The sequence below is a fragment of the Hemitrygon akajei genome, chromosome 19 (assembly GCF_048418815.1).
Source record: "Hemitrygon akajei chromosome 19, sHemAka1.3, whole genome shotgun sequence".
NCBI lineage: Eukaryota > Metazoa > Chordata > Chondrichthyes > Myliobatiformes > Dasyatidae > Hemitrygon > Hemitrygon akajei.
In genome coordinates, this window is record NC_133142.1 from 32,124,412 (window position 1) to 32,145,374 (window position 20,963).

Here is a 20,963-nt window from a genome sequence, read left to right on the forward strand (position 1 = left end):
GCCACTACAACAGATGGAGAAATGTCACAGACAAGGATGTTAGCGTTAATCTAATCAATGCCAGTTTCTAAGCTTCAGTATCTAATAGCCCATCTGACAATATCAAAACAGTTTTACGAGAGGTGATTGATAAGCTCGTGGCCTAAGGTAAAAGGAGTCAATTTTAGAAAATCTAGCGCATTTATTTTACCTACATTTACACACTTAGTCCAGCAGTCATGGAGCATATACGGATCCTTCCTTTGTAGAAGTCGGCGTCTTATACCTCCAGAAGTGGTCCACAGCATGGGGTGATTGATAGGTTCGTGGCCTAAGGTAGAAGGAGATGAGTTATTAACTTCAAACTTTCTGCATTTTCATTCAAAGAGTTGAACTGCACGTGTATGTAACAAGAGCTGTATAACTTATCTCCTTCTACCTTAGGCCACAAACTTATCAATCACCCCTGCTGTGGACCACCTGGAGGTCCAAGACGCTCTCGTTACATGCACGTGCAGTTCAACTCTTTGAGTGATAATGCAGAAAGTTTGGTTAATAACTCATCTGCTTCTACTTTAGGCCACGAACTTATCAATCACCGCTGGTGTGGACCACTTCTACAAAGAAGGGATCCGTATGCTCCATGATCGTTGGACTAAGTGTGTAAATGCAAGAGCAGACAATGTTGAAAAATAAATGCGCTAGGTTTTCTAAAATTGACTTCTTCTACCTTAGGCCACAAACTTATCAATCACCCCTCGTATTTGTTAATTCTTACAAAATTAAATTTGCTTCTTCTCATTGAATTCTAACTTTTTCCCCTTCCAATTCCTTCTCATCCTCCCTTCTCTTTTTCTTGGCTATAATTGGTGAAGTACTCGTAACTCTTTGGAGCCTTGGACCCTCCTTTACTTTAACCCATAATTTTCAGCAGATGTTCTTTGGGTCACTTAAGATAACACCAGAATGAAGGTCTTTTAAATTTATTTCATTTTAATTTGTACAGTATTTTACAGAAACCAGTAATGACCACTCCCACAAGACAAAGTGGCCCAGATTCTACAATTCTCATGATGTTGAAACTGTTAGTATTTTCTGGCAAGAAGCTGTGAAACTGTCAGCAATTTCTCAGATCTGCACATGCACAATTAAATAGAAACTGTTCCTCCATAAGGTGCACTACAGAAGAAATTCTTTTTAATATCAATGAACTGACAAAAATGTCAACTTTTTGCACAATGTTATCACTACAAAAAATTAAGCCTTATCATATGATATGCAACAATGTTTTGAATAGCATTCAGATCTTGATTAAACTTGTGTGCAGAGTTTAATACCCTTAGAATAATGTAAGAAATCCATACAATTTAAGATTACTTTTGTGACACTTAGTTAATTTCTCTTTCAATTTCATGTATGTGCTCAATCGTCATCGTGTCCTTAATCAAATGTTTAAAATGCTGGCTAAGAAATTAAAATGCTTTATTTTACTATTTCATAAACATAAGAGTTTCTTCAGGTACCGAAAATCCGAGTAACAAATACAAAATGCTGGAGGAATTCAGCAGGTCAGGCAGCATCTATGGAAAGGATTAACAGTCAACATTTTGGGCCGAGACATGGCCCGAAAATGTTCACTCTTTATTCCTTTCCATAGATGCTACCTGACCTGCTGAGTTCCTCCAGCATCTCATATGTGTTATTTTACAGTTTGCTGTCTGCAACGTGACTATCCACTTCATTCCACTGATGATATCACCAGACATTACTTCATTTTATTCAGAGAATATCATATGAATCCAAGTCTGAGGATATATTCATGAGAGATAGTCGGACAGCTAGAACTACGATTCCACAGTTCTCTGTGCTCCAGGTTCAATCTTGATTGCTGATGCAGACTTCGTGCAGTTTGTACAATATCTGTGGGTTTCCCCCAAATATTCTGATTTCTTCCCACATCATGAACACATGCACGTTGGTAGGTTAAAATGACCACTGTAATTTGACCCATAATTGGTAAATGGAGCGGGGAGCAGATGGAATTACCAGGTAGCATTGACCAGATGGAAGCACAGACATTTCAAAGTGAGCCTTATATTTCCAGTGGTATTGATCAATTTTAACATGCAAATTCCTTTACTCATCAACAGAATCTTATTTTTGGTTGCTCTTGAATCCTAATTCAATACAGCCAAAATACACTCAGTGGCCACTTTATTACGTACAACTTATATCTAATCAGCCAATCATATGGTAGCAACTCAATGCATAAAAGCATGCAGAAATAGTCAAGAGTTTCAGTTGTTCTTCAGACCAAACATCAGAATGGGAAAGAAATGTGATCCAAGTGACCTTGAATGTGGATTGATTGTTGTTGCCCAATGAGGTGTTCTGAGTATCTCAGAAACTGCTGATCTTCTGGATTTTCATGCACACAGTCTAGAGTTTACACAGAATAGCGCAAAAATAATTCTAAAACATCCTGTGAGCGGCAGCTCAGTGGATGAAAACGTCTTGTTGATTAGAGAGGTCAGACAATGGCCAGGCTCATTCAAGCTGACAGGAAGGCGACAGTAACTCAAATAACTATGTGTTACAATGGTGGTGTGCAGAAAAGCATCTCTGAACACACAACATGCTGAACCTTGAAGTGGATGGGCTACAGCAGCAAAAGACCACAAACATATTCTCAGAGGCCAATTTATTAGGTAAGGAGGTACCTAATAAGCTGGCCTCTGAGTGTAAATATCCATTTAATTTCCATATTTTTCAAAGTTTCCCAACCTAAAAATGTCACGTAGCATCTAACACTCCAAAGATCATTATTTACATTTCTGAGATCTTTATTGTCACAAATACACAACATACTGCACACTGTTTTTGGTTTCTCTATCTGAGGCATTCTGATAAATATTACTCTAATTTTATTTTGGGTTTATTAAAAATAAACTCTTTGCACCCTGCACTTTCCATGCAATTGTGAACATTCCTCCATGCAATTCATTCAAAATTAATGGAAAAGATAACAGACTTCACAGAACAAAGTATGTCTGGTAACTTTGACTTTTGGCATCAGCTTAACAAAAATGCCCCACAGCCAAATATAACCCAAAGTTACCAGAACATGAAGCTGAGTTCAGCATCTCTGGAGAATTCAACAGATAGTTCTCAATTAAGGCCCTAAGATATAGGCCATTCAGCCCATCGAGCCTGCTTTGCCATTCGATCATGGCTGATTCAATTCTTCCAGTCATCCCAATTCCACTGCCTTCTCCCCATACCCTTTGATGCCCTGGCTAATCAGGAACCTATCTATCTCTGCCTAAAATGCACCCAATGACTTGGCCTCCACAGCTGCTCGTGGCAACAAGTTCCACAGATTTACCACCCTCTGACTAAAGTAATTTCTCTGCATCTCTGTTCTAAATGGATGTCCTTCAATCCTGAAGTCGTGCCCTCGTATCCAAGAATTCCCTACCATTGGAATTACAAAAGTTTGAGGGGATTCTGAAAACTGAGGAGGTTATTTGGGACACAAGGACAGTGATGGTGGGAAAATTTTGTCAAGTATATTTTCAAAGTCCTGACAAAGTGATTGCTGTTGCTTGGAAATGATTAAGTTTATTTTAAATAATTATTTTCAACACTTTAAAATTTGTTTGATAGTTACTAATTTACAGAGTAATTAAGATAATTCGATTTTATGAACCAAGCTGTTTTATACTGACAATAATTGAATTGCATCATAATCATTAAATAGATCAAGGAATATTTAGAAATCAACATTCAAAATTATCTCCTAATACTGCATAATTCACTATGTCCTTTTATATTCAGCAATATGGAAATGTATTTAAGGATATATTCAAGAAAAGGTAGATAATATTTGTACTAAATGCACCTTTTATACTTAAATATTAAGAGGAGAAAAAGTGAAACTGGTTATATTATAAAAGATCAGGAAGTGCAAAATAAAGACATTGTTAATGCACTATTAAACTATTATTTTACAGTGTGCCTCCGAGACAGATATCTCAGAAATCAATGAAAGTCAGGCATGCTAAGACATATAATGATTAAATTTTAGCTCCACAATGAAAGATTTGAATCTGCTTTTAATGTGATATTAGAATTTGACTGTAAATGACTGGCTTACTAAAAACTCAAGCCACTTTTCATACCTCAGAAAACATCCTTATAACAAATTGGTAGAACACTTGCAGAGAATAATCCTCTTTATGTTTAATAGTATTCGACTGTTTCTGATACACATTTTATTTCTATTTACCACAAGTTGCATCATTTTCAGCACCATGGACAGAAACTAGGTAGCTTTTAAAAAATACCTATTTATGGCATAAATAAAAACACAAAATGCTGGCAGAACTCAGCGGGCCAGACAACATCTATAGGAGGAGGTAGTGCCGACTTTTTGGGCCGAAACTCTTCATTAGGAGGGTTTCGGCCCAAAACTCCTGATGAACTCCTGATGAAGGGTTTCCACCCGAAACGTCGTCACCACCTCCTCCCATAGATGCTGTCTGGCCTGCTGAGTTCTGCCAGCATTTTGTGTTTTTATTTATTTCCAACATCTGCAGATTCACTCGTGTTACCTATTTATGGCATAAAGGTTTCTGCACTGCACTGTCCATGTTGATCACAAGTTCAGTTTCTAAACTCAAAAAGCATAAGATATATTCTATTAACAATATATACAAGAGGCAATTCATTTTCCTTATAAATTTGCAGAATGAATCATTTAACAATGTAATTTCAAAGTTTAAGCTATATGATAGAAAAAGTTGATACTTTTTCTAACAACATCCATGGAATGGAATTCATAAACTAATCAACATTTGTCACACAAGTCAATATATCTAACATCTACCATGGGAGTTCTGATTACTTAGGCTATGCAGTGCCTACAGCAAAATGTTTTCTGTTCAGTCATCCTGTTTATTACTGAACTACTGCATTAGTCACAGTCCTAAAACATGAGGAAAATGACAGGCACATTACTTGCTACAACAGCACTTCCCAGTGACCACAAAAGACTTTAAATATTAAATGCATACTATATACAAAGACATTGTTCACAAATTCGTAGGATTAGTGTATACGTAGGTTTCTTGGCTAGTGTCAACCTCTACATCCATGGGAGCGAAGGCTATCATTTCTTTTCTAACCAAGGCAATCACCTGGGTCACTGCACCCTGCTTAAACACTTGATCTTCGGTTGCTTGATATTTTTAATAGGTTTTGTGTCCAGTACAAGAAGCTCCTTGAGGAAACAGCAAAGTGGGAGATTTATATTCCTATACTTAACTTTTCATCAACATATTCTACATTACTTTTTTTCAATAACTGAATATTTTGCCATGCCACAACTGAAGATAATCTTCAGGCTAAATTGGGGCTCTACCAAGCAGAATGCTCACTGGCCTGCATTAAATAATGCGCACTTGGTAAAAAATGGACAGTAGAAATAAGATATATTATAAAGCAAAACTCAAAAATCATGCCATTTTCAGTAATATTTATGAACATGGGAAGTAAGCACCATGCGCAGGACAGATTAGATCTTAGATGTACCACAAAAACACCTTTGTACAAGTTTTTTTAGGCACAAGTTGTGCAGAGACAAGTATTCCACCTGAGCCAGTTTTGTTGAGAAGCTGGATAGCTACAGAAATAAGCTTTGGAGATAATGCACAGTTCTGGTGCTGGTGGACTTGTAGCAGCTCCCTGCTGGCAATTTGCTGAATAGGTGACTGCTAGGGTGAATGGAGTCAGCAGTCATTTTTTCAGCTCTTTTCTTTGCACTGGCATTGAACGGATCTTTTAATGTTGGTAGCAGACAGCCAATGATCTTCTCTGCTGAGTGGACCATTCACTGCAATTTGGTCAGTCTTACCACATCCACTTCTCTTCTGGCTGGCTATATTCCCTCTCCACTGTCAGTTTTGATCCAAAATGTGGACAATATTCTTTATCCCCACAGATGCTCCTCAACCTGCAGCAGGTTATTGAAAGTTTGGTGTCAAACCACTGAATAAGTGAAAATGTATTGCAATGATCCCCAAATCTGCAGTGGTGTCTTCAACAATGTATAGAGACAACCTCGAAAGTACCTAAGTGAAATAATAACAGTTCTATCAATATTTGAAGATCTGAATAATGAGAAAGGAGGTGATGAGAAGTCAAATGTTGCGTCTCCACTGTCATAATGGGAGGAAACACTGGTGTTGATAAATGAAACAGGATTTCATCAGGAAATAGCCTTTAGGATTACCCAGCAGGGGTTATCAAGGGAAATATGCTTGGTTGTGACAACACAATAAAAGCACAGGAAGTGTGGAGGTGGATTCATTGAATGGGACCACTAGTTGGATCAAAGATGAGGACAGGAGAAATCCTATCATAGCTCTGAGAGGCAGAGGTACATGTGAAATCAGAAGTGGGGGATATGAAACAGACACAGCTGAAGGTCTCGTCAACAATGATGTATGGAATCCTTGGCCAAGGAAAAAGGGAAACAAAAACAAAGCAGACTAAACTCCCATGCAACACACACAACACAGGAGGAACTCAGCAGATCAGGCATATCGGGGTAGCTTCTTTCAGTGCCCATTCTCCAGTAGTTACCTCCTCTGAAACTGAGAGGCTGATCTCAGTGGTTGAGAAGGACTCTGCAGCTGAGCAGGTCCTCAAGGGACATAAAAACCACATGGGATGAAGTAGTAACTACGACCAGCAGAACGCAATCTACTCACAGAGCCTTTGACAGAAGGAAAGCCTGATATTCAGAAGTGTAACGGGGTTTTTTTTCTTTTTCTTTGTTACTGTGTATGTAATCAAAATGGCGTCTTTGTTTTGTTAAAAGTAGGAATGCTGGCGCCTGTGTTAATAGTAGGAATGCTAACGTCTTTGTTATGATAAGTGCTGGAAGCTTGTCTGGGACTGTAAACTGATTGTTGGCGGGATTTTGGGGAGTTGGGGCGATGGAGTGAGAGAGAGAGGACGGGATGCTGGAAGCTGGGCGACGGTCCCCGGCCCAAGGTTTTCGGTGATGAGAGAAGACGGAGACAGAGGAGTGTGGAGCATCTGGTCGACCACCGTGGGGGTCCCAGGAGGCGGGTCAAGGAATTCGGAGGGGATCGAATACCAGAAGACTTCAGTAATTGAGCTCCAACGGTTGTGCACGAAGTGGTTTGGACTTTGATAAGTTTGGCACTTTTTCTTTTTTTCTCTTATTTATATATACTGTATCGTTAGTAATTGCTTAGTTATAGTAATCTTTATAAATTGTACTCATTCAATCGCATAAGGTGTACTGTCTGTTTGTTGGGCGAGGCGGGGACATCACACAGCATCCACACCAGCTGATTACCCAGTTTGGCGGGGCCGAAGGCTGCTCCCCCTAGACTAGAACGAGTTTGAGCGATGCCTGAGGCGACCCAGGGGTTACAGAAGCATTTGCAATTTACTAAAAAATAAAATCATCACTTTAAAAAAAAAATTTTAATTGAAAACTAAAATCATGCAATAACAAAATTAAGTTAAATACACACATTCATATAATGTCGTTGTCGTTAGGTAGCATCTGGAATTTCCCGTTGGCGGCTGATTTCCCTCCACACCGCTTCTGACATATTGGGAAATCATGTATGTGCCAAGTGGTACGTACCACTTGCAAAGCAGTCGTTTGCCTCTGCCTTCTGCCGGGTGAGTTTTTTTTAAAAAAGAGATCACCAGCTCTTAACCAGCACGGATGGAGAACATGCAAGGGAGCCGGCCGGATTTGAACTCAGGACCTCTCACCCCGAAGTCCAGCACTGATGCCACTACACCACCACCGGCTCAAATAATGTCCCCTCTGTTACAAAGGCATAGTTCCCATTTAAATGACTGGGATTGTAGACCCTGCACCCTATCTATATTGATGCAGGATCCAAGGATAAACTTGCCAGTATAAGCTCTGGGAATCCCCATCAAGCTCCACTTCACCATCGACTAGATTCGGCCACATTATGCAGTGCGATTGGGAATGCACTGGTAGAATTCAGGTAGCATGCGAGTAACCTCCAAAAAACTAACATTAGTTCCATGTGGAAATAGTATTAGTTTATTATTGTCACGTGTACCAAAATACAGTGAAAAGCTTGTTTGACAAACCGTTCATAATGATCAAATGATTGCACACTGCACTGAGAGAACAAGTTAAAACAATAACAATGAAGAGTAAAGTGCAAAAGTTACAGAGAAAGTGCAAGAGCACGACCAGGTCAGCCATGATCTTACGAAATGGTGAAGCAGGCTCGACAGACCAAATTGTCTACTTCTGCTGCCATTTCTTGTGTTCTTATAACAAGGTAGATTGTGAGGTCTAGAGTCCATCTTATTGCCCAAGATGCCCGTTCAAGAGTCTGATAAGAAGGACAGAAGCTGTTCTTGAGCATGGTGGTACATACTTTCAGGGTTTTCTTTAAGTTTTCTGCCTGATAGGAGAGGGGAGAAGACAGAACATTTGGGGTGGGTGGGACCTTTAATTATTCTGGTTGCTTTACTGAGGCAGTGAGAAATAGAGAGAGTACACAGAGAGAAGGCTGGTTTCCCTTTTATGCTGAACAATGTCCACAACTCTCTGCATTTTCTTGTGGTCACGTGTAGATCAGATGCCATACCAAGCCATTATGCATCTAGATAAAATGCTTTCTACGCTGCATCAATAAAATTTGGTAAGGGTTGATGGGGACATACCAATTTTCTTAAGTGTCCTAAAGAAGTAGAGGCATGGGTGAGCTTTTGTGGCTGTGACATCAATGTGACTGGACAAGACAGGTTATTGGTGATGTTCACTCCTAAGTACTTGAAGCTCTCAATCTCTGCACTGTTGATGTAGACAGGAACATGTACACCACCCCTCCCTGATGTCAATAAGCAACTCTTTTGTTGACATTGAGGGAATTGTTGGTGTCGTGGCACTATGTCAATAAGTTCTCTATCTCGTACCTGTACGCCATCTCATTGTTGCTTGAAACATGGCCCACTATGGTGGTATCATCTGAAAACAGGTAGATGTTGAGCAGAATCTGACCACATAGGCATGAGTGTACAGGGAGTAGAGTAGGAGCTGAAAACACTAGCTTGTACGGCACTACGGTTTAGAACAACAGTGGCAGAGGTATTGCTACCTGTCCTTACTGAATGTCATCTCTTAGTGACGAAGCTAAAGACCCATTTGCAGGAGTTTGGTGATGAGTTTGCTTGGAATTATTGTATTGAATGTTACAAGAAATGCAGGCTCGTACTGTGAGTGTAGCTTGAAGAGTGCCTGAGTGAGGTGGGACTGTGATGTTAGCAATAAGCTGCGGCAGCCTGCTGCAGACTTAAACCGAGGGGGGGAGGGGGAGGGAGAGAAGGAGGGGGGAGAGAGAGAAAGGAAGGAGGGAGGGGGAGAGGGGAGAGGAGAGAGGAGAGAGTGGAAAAGCTGTTAGAACTTCAGTTTGGTGCTGTCATCATAAGACTGGGAGTTCCATACTCCCCCAGGACCAAAAGGTTGGGTTGGTTATTGGCACATAGTGCACAAATGATGTGTGACTGTCACTTCATATAATCCATATGTGTGGATTTGTTGGCGTATCCTGGGGTATCACTTTTGTTGGCCCTTTACCTGGAATCGGGGTGTTATGTGGTAACTACTTGAAGACGATACTCCTGTGACTGTCATTTTTGGAACGACCTGATAGACAGGATCTTCGACAACTGTTATTCTGTTTACCCAGCAGGGAACTTGTGGAATTCGACATAATCACCTTCTCTCTATATCAGATCCTGGATTACAAATCTCTCTCCCATCATCTATTCCATGGATTACTGAACCTTTTCTACTTTGCCACCTGAATCTTAAGACTTTAAGAATTGTCCCTAAGCTTGATTGTTTGGGGGCCACACACACATATATATACGCATAACACTGTTAACTTCTGTTTATGTCGTTTAAGTTACTACATTATAAGTAGATACTAATAAAGATAAAGGGTTTAACATTAAAACCGATTTAGCGTGTGATCTATTGCTGCTGGTACATAACATGAAGACAGAGCCGTAGTCAATAAACTGAAAGCCAGACTAAATCTAGCAAAACCCAGACTAATAATTAAAAGTAAGACCTGATCTTACTCCCCTTCAAGTTTAATCCATCATGTAATAAGATAGTAGTTGTTGCTGTCTATTTGGTGCTAGATACTGATTCTGATTCATAGTCTTAGGCCAGAAGAGCCACAGAAGGCATCGAATGCAGAGTCTGGTATGGTGGAGCACTGGATACAAGACATTAGCCTATTCCCACACCTGAGATTATAAAAATAGGGCAACTATTGACAATGTACGATTTGAATGGGAATTGCTACAACATTGTTGAAATTAATTTGATTGATTGGCTAAGCTGATAAACATTGGTTTAGTTGCTTAATCTGTTAAAATTCCCCAATTCTATTAATTAAATAAAATTATTAGTAACCTTGTTGGTGATTCAGTCCAGCAGATGAACAGAATGTGATTTTACTCAACTTTATTAACTAAATAAAAGCAGCAGTCATTTAATAGAATGGCTTTATGCACAATTAATCAAAAGTGCCAACAGGAACAGACTGTAACTCTGGCAAATTAGTGAACAAAGTAAAATGTGACTGGAATGGGTTGTGCTTTCAAACAAACAGGTAAAATCATAAAATGCAATCAAGAATGGGCTGTACTTCTTACAAATTAATTCATTAAATAAAGCTGCAGAAAAAAACATGAAATGCCATTGAGATTAGACCTCGTTTTATCAACAGTAATTAAATAAAAAGAGACCTGCAATACAAAATGCCCTCAGGAGCAAGTAATAGTTTCCGCAAATTAATTAAATAAAACAGGATAGCAACAAAGAAAGCCATAGGAAATACGACATGTTTCCTATGAATGTATTAAATAAATGGTGCTGGAAATATATGCTGTTGTGAGAGTCAAAGCTAATGAAATAAAAATACCTAAATTTTTTAAAATGCTGTCAGAAGATGTCTGCTTTATCTGCACGTTAAATAATTCATTAAACAGACAGAAGTCTCCTTTTCACACATTGTGGCTCAGGAGACATATCAGAAAAGCTTAAAAGGAAATGGTAGAAAAGAACTTGGACTAATTGTTAAAAGTTTTGCTAGACTTCTCTAGAAAAATGGAGCCATGAATAGACAGTGTTAATTAAATTACTTCAATAACAATATTTGCAACTCTAGTTCTGCTCTGTACAGAAACCTTTCCTTGCAATTCATTAGTATTTTTCTAACTAGATTTCTGATTTGCATTCAAAAACTTCCCATCTCACACAGTTGACAGGCTGGTAGTTTACTCTTAGCTACTCAATGAAAACTATGAAACGTGATGTCACAGGAAGTGACTCAACATTGCATAAGGCTTTGGTGAGACCACACCTGGAGCAGTGTGTTAATGTAGACTACCTTTCTCATGCATTGAGGTTCACAACATTTATAGCCTCACAGATAGAATGTAGGAATTCTCTCATGAGGAAAGATTGAGTGAGTTGAAATTTTTCTCTGGATTCTAAAAGAGAATCACCTTCTCGAAACAAGTAGCATTACAAAGAAGTTCAACAGGACAGATGATGAGAGGATCTTCCAAAAGAAATCTGGAATGGCAGATCATAGTTTCAGAAAAAAGTACATGGGATGCTCATTTAACAAAGATGAGAAGCAATTTCTTCTCTTGTACATTGTGAATCTTTACAGCTATGGAAGCTAAATCATTATTAATAATAACAACATATTTATATAACACTTTTCATACAATGTAGCACAAAGTGCTTTCCAATGGGATAAAGAGGAAAAATAAAAATAAAAGAGAAAATGATGTTTGCTAAAAGCAAGGTTAAATAAATAGGTTTTGAGCTGGTGTTTAAATGTGTGAACTAAGTCTACATCCCTTATAGTGTTAGGTACTAAGTTCCGCAGTTTAGGAGCTTTGTTTAAAAAACAGCTGACTTGCCAATTTTCTTTGAGGAAGGATTGTTTAAATTTAAGAGACCTAAGAGCTCGACCAGGATTATAAAACAAAAGTGATGCTTTGATGTACTCAGTTCCCAGAACATTGAGAGCTTTAAAAACAAAAAAACTTTATAATCAATTCTAAACGATACAGGAAGCCAATGCAGATTAACTAGGACAGGAGTGACATCCTCCCTCATCCTGGTTTTAGTTTAAAATCTAGTGGTGAAAGAGTTGAAGTTTGTCAACAGATTGCTTTGGAAGGCTAGTAGAGAGTACATTGCAACACATTCCTCCTTGAACGCAACACATTCCTCCTTGCTTGGCTATAAACTCCAACTCATGTACACACATTGTGCAAAAAGGTTAGGCATATATATATATATATATATATATATATATAGGGTGCCTAAGGCTTTTGCATTGTACTGTAATAATCTTATCTATTACACTTCACTGCTGCCACAAACAAAACTAATTTCATGACATATGTGAGAGGTGATAAACCCGATTCTGATATGGATCTCTATTGTGGGCTTGAGAGTGGGAAGTGGGCAGGCAGAGGGGAATCATGGTTGGGCAGGGGGGAGGGAGAAAGAAGCACCAGAGAGACATTCTGTAATGATCAATAAACCAATTGTTTGGAATCAAATGAACCTTGCCTGGTGTCTCAGGGCTGGGTGTGTCTGCACCCACACCATCCCCCCACTTCTGGCACTCTTACTCTGCCACTTGTTCCACACCAGTGCTCCACACTCGCCACTCCCAACATCCTTTACTCCCGCCAGATTTACAAACTCGCTCTCCTCTCCACGTTGACAAATACAGTACGATGCAAATGTCTTAGGAACCCCAGCTATGTATATGTGCCCCAGACTTTTACACAGTATCCTCCAACTCAATATTGAATGCATCTCAACTACATATATGATATATTATACAATACATCTACTATATAAACATCCACAGCATAGTAAGTTTTAAACTGTCCCGTTCAGGTCTAAAGATTGAATTGCTGTGAAGGTTTTCTTACTCTTGTGGGCTAATGTCTCTCCTGACAAATGTCTGGCAGGTGTTACTAGTGGCTGTGAAACAATCTCAGGTTCTGGGACCTCCACTGTAATGGCTGTAGGAGTTGACTCCAGGACTGCAGAAGAGGTTCTGACAGCTGGACGTCTTTCTTCTTTCTCTTCCAGAATGCTCAGCATCTTCTGGACATACTGGTATATTGAACAGTGCAAGACCTTGTTGGACTGTTAAACCTTCCTTTTAATTATTACTTGCTACCCAATGCAAGAATACACAGTACTACAGAGAATAAAGCAACAGCTTTTTATTTAGTTGCTAACCACTAGAGAGCCCTCCTTAGGCACCCACAGGAGCCCGTTCTGGAGGTCTCTCTCTAAAGCCCAGAGATACAGAGTTTTTATATCATTTTTTGTCACATACACAGGAAACGTTTTTTTAGCTACCCCCATCATCACATGCCCAACAACAGTGGTATTTTTGAGGCACAGACCACTTGTTCCACTTAAAAGACAAAAATTCAGACCACTGGGACAATGTGCACCATTGAATGATTTCTCACTTTCCAACTGTCAGTTCCGCATATTTGTGGACAGGTATATATATAGAATACCACAACCTGCAGGTGCAAAAGCCAATGGTGCGTACGTGGCTTGCCATCTAATTTTTACGTCAGCAAAACGAACTAGACTTTTTACCGTCTCAAGACATTGGTAATGTAGAATACTACATGTCTGATTCACTGTATTTTTGGTGAGGATGACGACAGGTCATCAGCCTGTGGATGACAACAGCCTCAGCTGTAGCGAGCTCGCCTGTTGTAGGCACCCAGGAGAGGACACACCCGAAGGTGGTGGGGTTTGGCGTCCATGCTGGGCTGGGGGGGTGGCTCCGCCCATTGGTGCTGCACTCCAGTGTTCACTCAGTGGAAGCTAAGCTGGATAGCGTTCGTGTGCAGACTGCTTCTTGCTGACAACATCCATGCACCATCAATCTACAGCACATGACGCTCAGGAACTTGAGCTAGATTCTTTTTTGTGTGACTATGTTTACAGCTATCTTAAATACGCTATATGCTGTGCTGTGTATGGCTACTGTTTCACACCTTGGCCCTGGAGGAATGCTGTTTCGTTTGGCTGCCTTCATGGACATTCATGTATGGCTGAATGACAATTAAACTTGAACTTGAATAAGGAGAAGAGTAGGAGACCACTCTTGCCCTTTACACTTTGTTCTACATTGTACCTCTGAGAAAAATTATCTGCAAGACAGGCAAATTATTTTCTGAGATATATGAGTGAAACCAATTTAGGGAACTACCAGACAAGTCAACCCAGACAGGCCAACCCACTTCTCAAGGTAATCTAGGATAATGTTGTTAAACATATTTTGAATATATTGAAGGTCAATGAGACTGATTTTTAATCTACAAGGCGATGGAGGAATAGGCAGAAAAGTGGATCTGAGGTGCAGGTTGACCTAATTGAATATTGGAGTAGAAAAAAAAGAACCTATCCAGTTCCTATTTTTGATGTTCTTCTGTACCACATTATGGGAAATGCAAAGTAAATCCCATGGTACGTAGTGGTGAGTGCGATGCTATTTGCAGCGCAGAGTGTCAAAGTTTACCATTCAAATCCGGTGTCATCTGTAAGGAATCTGTATGTCTTTCCTGTGGAATGTATCAGTTTTCCCTGGGTGCTCCGGTTTCCACCCACAGTCCAAAGACGTACTGGGTAGGTTAACTGGTCATCCCAAACTGTCCCATAATTACGTTAGGGGTAAATCAGGTTGTCAGGGGCTGCTGGGCAGCACAGCTCGAAGGGCCTAATCTGCACTGTACCCTCTAAATAAATAAATAGACCTTATCTAAGAAAGGGTACAAAGGATATTGATGAGAATGATTCCAGTAATGAAAGGCTTAACATATGAGGACTATTTGATGGCTTTGGGCCTGTTCGCATTGGAGTTTAGAAAAATAAGGGAATATCTTTGAAATTTATTGAATAGTGCAAGGCCTCAATAGTGTAGATGTGGAGATGTTTCCTGTCGTGGAGGAGTCTAGGACCTGAAGCTACAGCTTCAGAACAGAGGGACGTACATTTAGAACAGAGAGAAGGAAGAAGTTCTTCAGCCAAAGGATAGTAAATCAGTGGAATTTACTGCCACAGATGTCTGTGGAGACCAAGTCTTTGAATATGTTAAAACCAGAGGTTGATGGGTTCTTGACCAGTCAGGATGTCAAAGGCAGGACAATGCAGTTGAGAGGATAATGGGTCAGTCATGATGGAATGGCGGAACACACTTGATGGGCTAAATGTCCTAATTTTGTTCCTGTGTCTTATGATCTAAAAATTGGCAGTCTACTGTTGATACAATAAGAAAATGCGTAACACACCCTAGTATAGCATAAAGGTTTATTTTGATAATTACACACAAGAATTAACTGCTTCAACAGTTGGGTAAACCATAATTATTTAGCATCTAAAAGCATAAACTTTCTAAACTACTCTTTAAGATGACATAGAAACTGGCTAAAATCCATAATGCTGTAGGACAATAATTTGTATATTAATGTTTATGCTTTAAAATTGTGAGCCAGTTTATGATAAACCTTACTCTTGAGATAAACATTACTCTCAATCCTTTGGGGACCAGGAGAAAAGCTAAATTTATCAAATGAATATAGTCAGACCAATAGTTCATTCTCAACTAATATGTGTTATTAATATTTGCTATTAATTCTAATTATGATATTCATGTATAGGCAATATTAAACACAAGAAATTCTGAAGACACTGGAAATCTAAAGAAATACACACAAAATGAGGGAGGAACATAGCAGGTTAGGCAGCATCCATGGAAATGAACAGTCAACATTTCAGGTCAAGAGCCTTCTTCAGGAGATATTAGATGCGTTTTATGTAAATAAAGTCAAATCAATATATTGTTTTAATTAGACTATAAGACATAGGAGTTGAATTAGGCTATTCATCGTATAGAGTCTGCTCTGCCATTTAACCATGACTGATTATTTTCCCTCTCAAGCCCATTCTCTTGAAAGATTTTGAGGGTCATTCAGAAGGACAGATGCACTAACACCAGTGTTCTGGAGGAGGCCAGCATAAAATGCATCCCCTCCACAATAAAGCAACACCAACTGCAGTGGAAAGGCGATGTCATCAGGATGCCTAACTCATATCTCCACAAACAGATCCTTTACTCCCAGTTGAAGGGAGGTCAGCAAAGAAAACGCCATCAAAAATCAGCCTGAAGAAATTCAACATTACATCTAAAAACTGGGAAGACATTAAAATCAATAGATACACCTAGAGGAAATCTGTTCAAGAACGAGCTGCACTACATGAAAAGAACCTCTGCTATACCACAGAGAAGAAGCAGCAGTGGTGAAAGGAGAGAATGGACAACCGAAAGACCCAGCCACTAACTACTGCCACCACTTACTCTTGTCCACACTCCAAATTACACATTTCTGGTTTAGCCTCTACAGCCAAGTGAAGACCCACCAATAGACAACCCCTTAGGAGAACATCATACTCAACTCGAGTGATCACACTATTGCAACAAAAGTTTAGATGCAACCTAATTAAATATTTAATGATTATTTTGAAAAAATCCAGATAAATACATGCATTGGTTTCTCTTCCCCCCATCTGCTTACGTCTTCTAAAAATTCATTATTACTCACAAGTTCCCTTTCATTAAAGCAGTCTTTCTCTGTTGCATGGTGATTTTTTATAAATGCACTTTTACCAAGTACCTAGTATTACATTTCAGTGATCCTCTCTGCCTAATATTTGAACAACTGTGTTACGTCTGTTTCCTTTCGGACTGCAGGGAGAGTTCCAAAATTGAAAAGGTGTTGGCATGGAAGGTAGAATTGTCAGAACAGATGTGATGAAGTTAGAGCAACTGGAAGAATGGAAACTGCAGAAGACAAGCCACTGAAGAAAACAATGTGGAAGGAAATACAATTAAGTTGACAGTGGGAATCAGTGTGTTTATATTGGTCCATGGACTAATTTCTGAGATGCCGATAGACAAGTGAAGGGATGATGAGTCAAGAGATTTTTCATGTGAAGGTGTGGGTACGGTGGGGATTGGACAGAACGCTGATTTAAGTTCAAGTTTTCAACAACAGCTGTGCTGCATCTAGTTATCAATTTAAAAAAAATGAGTAAGTGGATCTGAATAAAATTGGAACAAGGAATATTGACACATCTCCCACTAAAAGCTAGGCATAGTTGGGCCCTTGTGGGTTCCCATAGCAACAGATTTTGCTTGGGGGGAAATGAGTATAGAGTCAAAAGAGAATTGTTCAATGTGAGAATAAACTCAGCCTAACAGAGGAGATAAGTCATGGCAACTGGTTAGGCTACTATACAAACCAGAAGAAAGCCCTTCTGCTTCCTGGAGTGGGCGCAGATACAGAAAAATTGTACATCCATTGTGAAAATGTGGGGGTTAGGGCCTGCAAACTGAAGATTTAAAGTGGGAGAGGCCACTGGAAGATTTACATAGGTGGAGGAGACAGGGTTGAACATAGGCAAGAAAGAGAAATTATTTCTATAGGGTATGAGCAAGGCTAAAAGATGAGCCTATTGAGACTCAGATACTTATTGGTATTGTGAAGGAACATCCCAGTACTCACAATCAAAGAATTAACAGACTCAAAATGGTTTTAAAAAAATATGAAAACTTAATAAAAACACAAAACAAAATTGCCAAAACACCAAAGTATTTTAAAGACATCTAAACAGCTCCGAATATCTCTAAAAATCTAATTTAACAGTATTAGAACTTTTTTTGAAAATTATAACAATTAAACATTGTTTTCATTTTCTGAGTCAATCTTCTTAAAGTATTCTTAGAATAATGAGGATCTAAGGTGTTCACTGCAGTTCCATTTCCTTAAATTCAAGTGTGGAAAGAAAGGCCCTTACACCTGGCACTGCATTCTTTAGTGTATAGAAAATAAAGTATGGGGTATTAAGTCTAAGTTCACGTCCATGAAGAGTCCAGCATCAAAGGACGTGAGAATACCCAGCAGTTATTATGAGATACTTCTGAATTTCTACATTCATTTGTACACCTACCCAAAATAAATTCAGCAAATTCTGATAGATACACCAGCATTTCTTCATAAAATGCACACTACTTCATTATGGATTTTTTTTAAAAGAGAAACTGCAGTGGAGAGAGTGGGACAAACAGCTTAATTCCTAACAAATAAAAATTGTTCACATCTGTCTAGTAAAATGATCAGTTATAACTGTTCAACAGAAAGATGGTGAATATTGATCTACGATGCCAAAACCAGACAACAGCTTGTTTTATGTTCTATCCAAAAGGAACTCAGCCTTGTTTATTCACAAGTGACTCATCAAAAGATCAAAACAGAAATAGTTACTTTTATGAACAAACAATTTTCTGACCACAGTAACATGTACAAAAGTGCTCTGAGGTTTTGCACAGGTTATACAGCAAGAACTGATCTACACAGTCCAACCAGTCCATGGTATTGTTTATGCTGCCCTGGAGACTTCTTCCATCTCTTTTCATCCATAACTTTCCATGCAACTCCCTTTTCACTTCTCCCACATATTCTTGCCCACCTTCTCTTAAAAACATCCATAAAATTTGATTCAACCACTCCTTTTGAGAGTTTCATATTCTCACCACTTTTCAGGTAAAGACATTCCTTCAGAATTCCCGCTGGATTCTGTAATGACTTTTTTTTAAATATATTGATGTCCTCTGGTTATGCTCTTTCCCACTCGAGGAAACATTCCTCCTATCCACTCCATCAAAACTTTCACAGAATTTTAAAGCCTCCTCTTCTCAGAAGGAACAAAGCCAATTCTGTTCATCTTTTCATTACACGTACACCCTCATACTTTATTAATATCCTCGTAAATTTTCCGTGTCTACACTCATTTCATACTATTCTTTTTTTAAACTATGAAAACATTCTGAGAGCAAAGTAGTTAATATGAACCTCGCAAGTTTATGGGATTACTTTGGTCATCTGACTACTCCATACCTCAAAGAGTCTTTGAATAATTTTAAATATCAGATAGCTATAACATCTTTGAAATAATGGATCCTAATTTGGTTATTCTTTATAATTCTGTATTCTTACTTGAGATGATACCAGTGTGCTCTGAACCACCAATACATGGACAAACTATTAAACAACTTAATAGCATTGAAAACTGATCTATAGTTTTACACAGTTTATACAGAAAAGCAAAAAACTGCAAGTCTGAGTGAGCACATGGTCAAGGCGTATACTTCTTGACTATACTTCTTCCCACACTGTCACCTGTAAAAAATACCATTCCCTTCTCTCAGTTCCTTCATCTCTACCGCATCTGTTCCCAGAATGAGTATTCCCTTTCCAGAACATCAAAGATGCCCTCCTTCAAAGAATGGGGTTTCCCTTCCTTCACTATTGATGCTGCGCTCACCCACATCTCCTCCATTTCCCCAGACACCCACCCTCATCCAATCTTCCTGCCACCTTAACAGGGATAGAGTTCCTCTTGTTCTTATCTACCACCCCATGAACCACATCATCCAGCACATCATCCTCTGCGATTTCACCAGCTTCAATAGAATGTTACCACCAAATACAACTTTAACTCTCCCCAAACTCAACTTTCCAAATGGATTACAGACAGACAGACATACTTTATCGATCCCGAGTGAAATTGGGTTTCATTACAGTCGCACCAACCAAGAATAGTGTAGAAATATAGCAATATAAAACCATAAATAATTAAATAATAGGTAAATTATGCCAAGTGGAAATAAGTCCAGGACCAGCCCATTGGCTCAGGGTGTCTGACACTCCAAGGGAGGAGTTGTAAAGTTTGATAGCCACAGGCAGGAATGACTTCCTGTGACGCTGTGTTGCATCTCGGTGGAACGAGTCTCTGGCTGAATGTACTCCTGTGCCTAACCAGTACATTATGGACTGGATGGGAGACATTGTCCAAGATGGCATGCAACTTAGACAGCATCCTCTTTTCAGACACCACCGTCAGAGAGTCCAGTTCCACCCCCACAACATCACTGGCCTTACGAATGAGTTTATTGATTCTGTTGGTGTCTGCTACCCTCAGCCTGCTGCCCCAGCACACAACAGCAAACATGATAGCACTGGCCACCACAGACTCGATTACTCCTCCATGATTTACTTGTTCATTCATCCCTCCCTACTAATCGCTCTGCAGGAAGAAGTGCTACACCTGCTATTTCACCTCCTCCCTCACCTCCATTCAGAACCCCAAACAGTCCTGCCAAGTGAGGCAATACTTCACCTCCAAATCGGTTGTGGTCATCTACCAAACCTGCTCCCATTGTGACCTCCTGTACATTGGTGAAACCTAATGTAGATTAGGAGACCGCTTTGCAAACACCCTTGCTCCATCCTCAACAAGCAGGATTTCCCAGTGTCCAACCATTTTAATCCCAATCCCCACTCCTGTTTCGACATGTTGGTTCAAGGCCTCCTCTACTGTCTCTGGTTGGAGGAGCAACACCCCATTTTGCGTCTGGGTAGACTCCAAACTGATGGCTATAACATTAATTTCTCAAACTTCTGGTAAGTTTTACCCCTCTCCATTCACTCTTTTTCAATTCTCCATTTTAGCTCCCCCTTCTCTCTTCTCCTCATCTACCTCTCACCTCCCCCTCCCGATGCCATTCCTCTTTCCCTTTCTTGTATGGTCCACTCTCCTCTCCTGTCAGATTCCTCCTTCTTCAGTCCTTTATCTCTTCCACCTTTGCTTCAGTATTCATCAGGGAAAAAGACCTTGGCAATTGGGATGAGTTACAGTGGACTGAAACACTTGCGCATATAGACATTAAGAAGGAGGGATATGCTGG

The 20,963-nt window shown here is 39.5% G+C and overlaps 1 protein-coding gene across 1 annotated transcript in view; it reads right to left on the reverse strand.

Moving 5' to 3' along the window:
* The window catches only part of suclg2 (succinate-CoA ligase GDP-forming subunit beta), a 405,461-nt gene that overhangs the window by 202,304 nt on the left and 182,194 nt on the right, over nt 1-20,963 (reverse strand). The gene's annotated exons all lie outside the window — the stretch shown is intronic.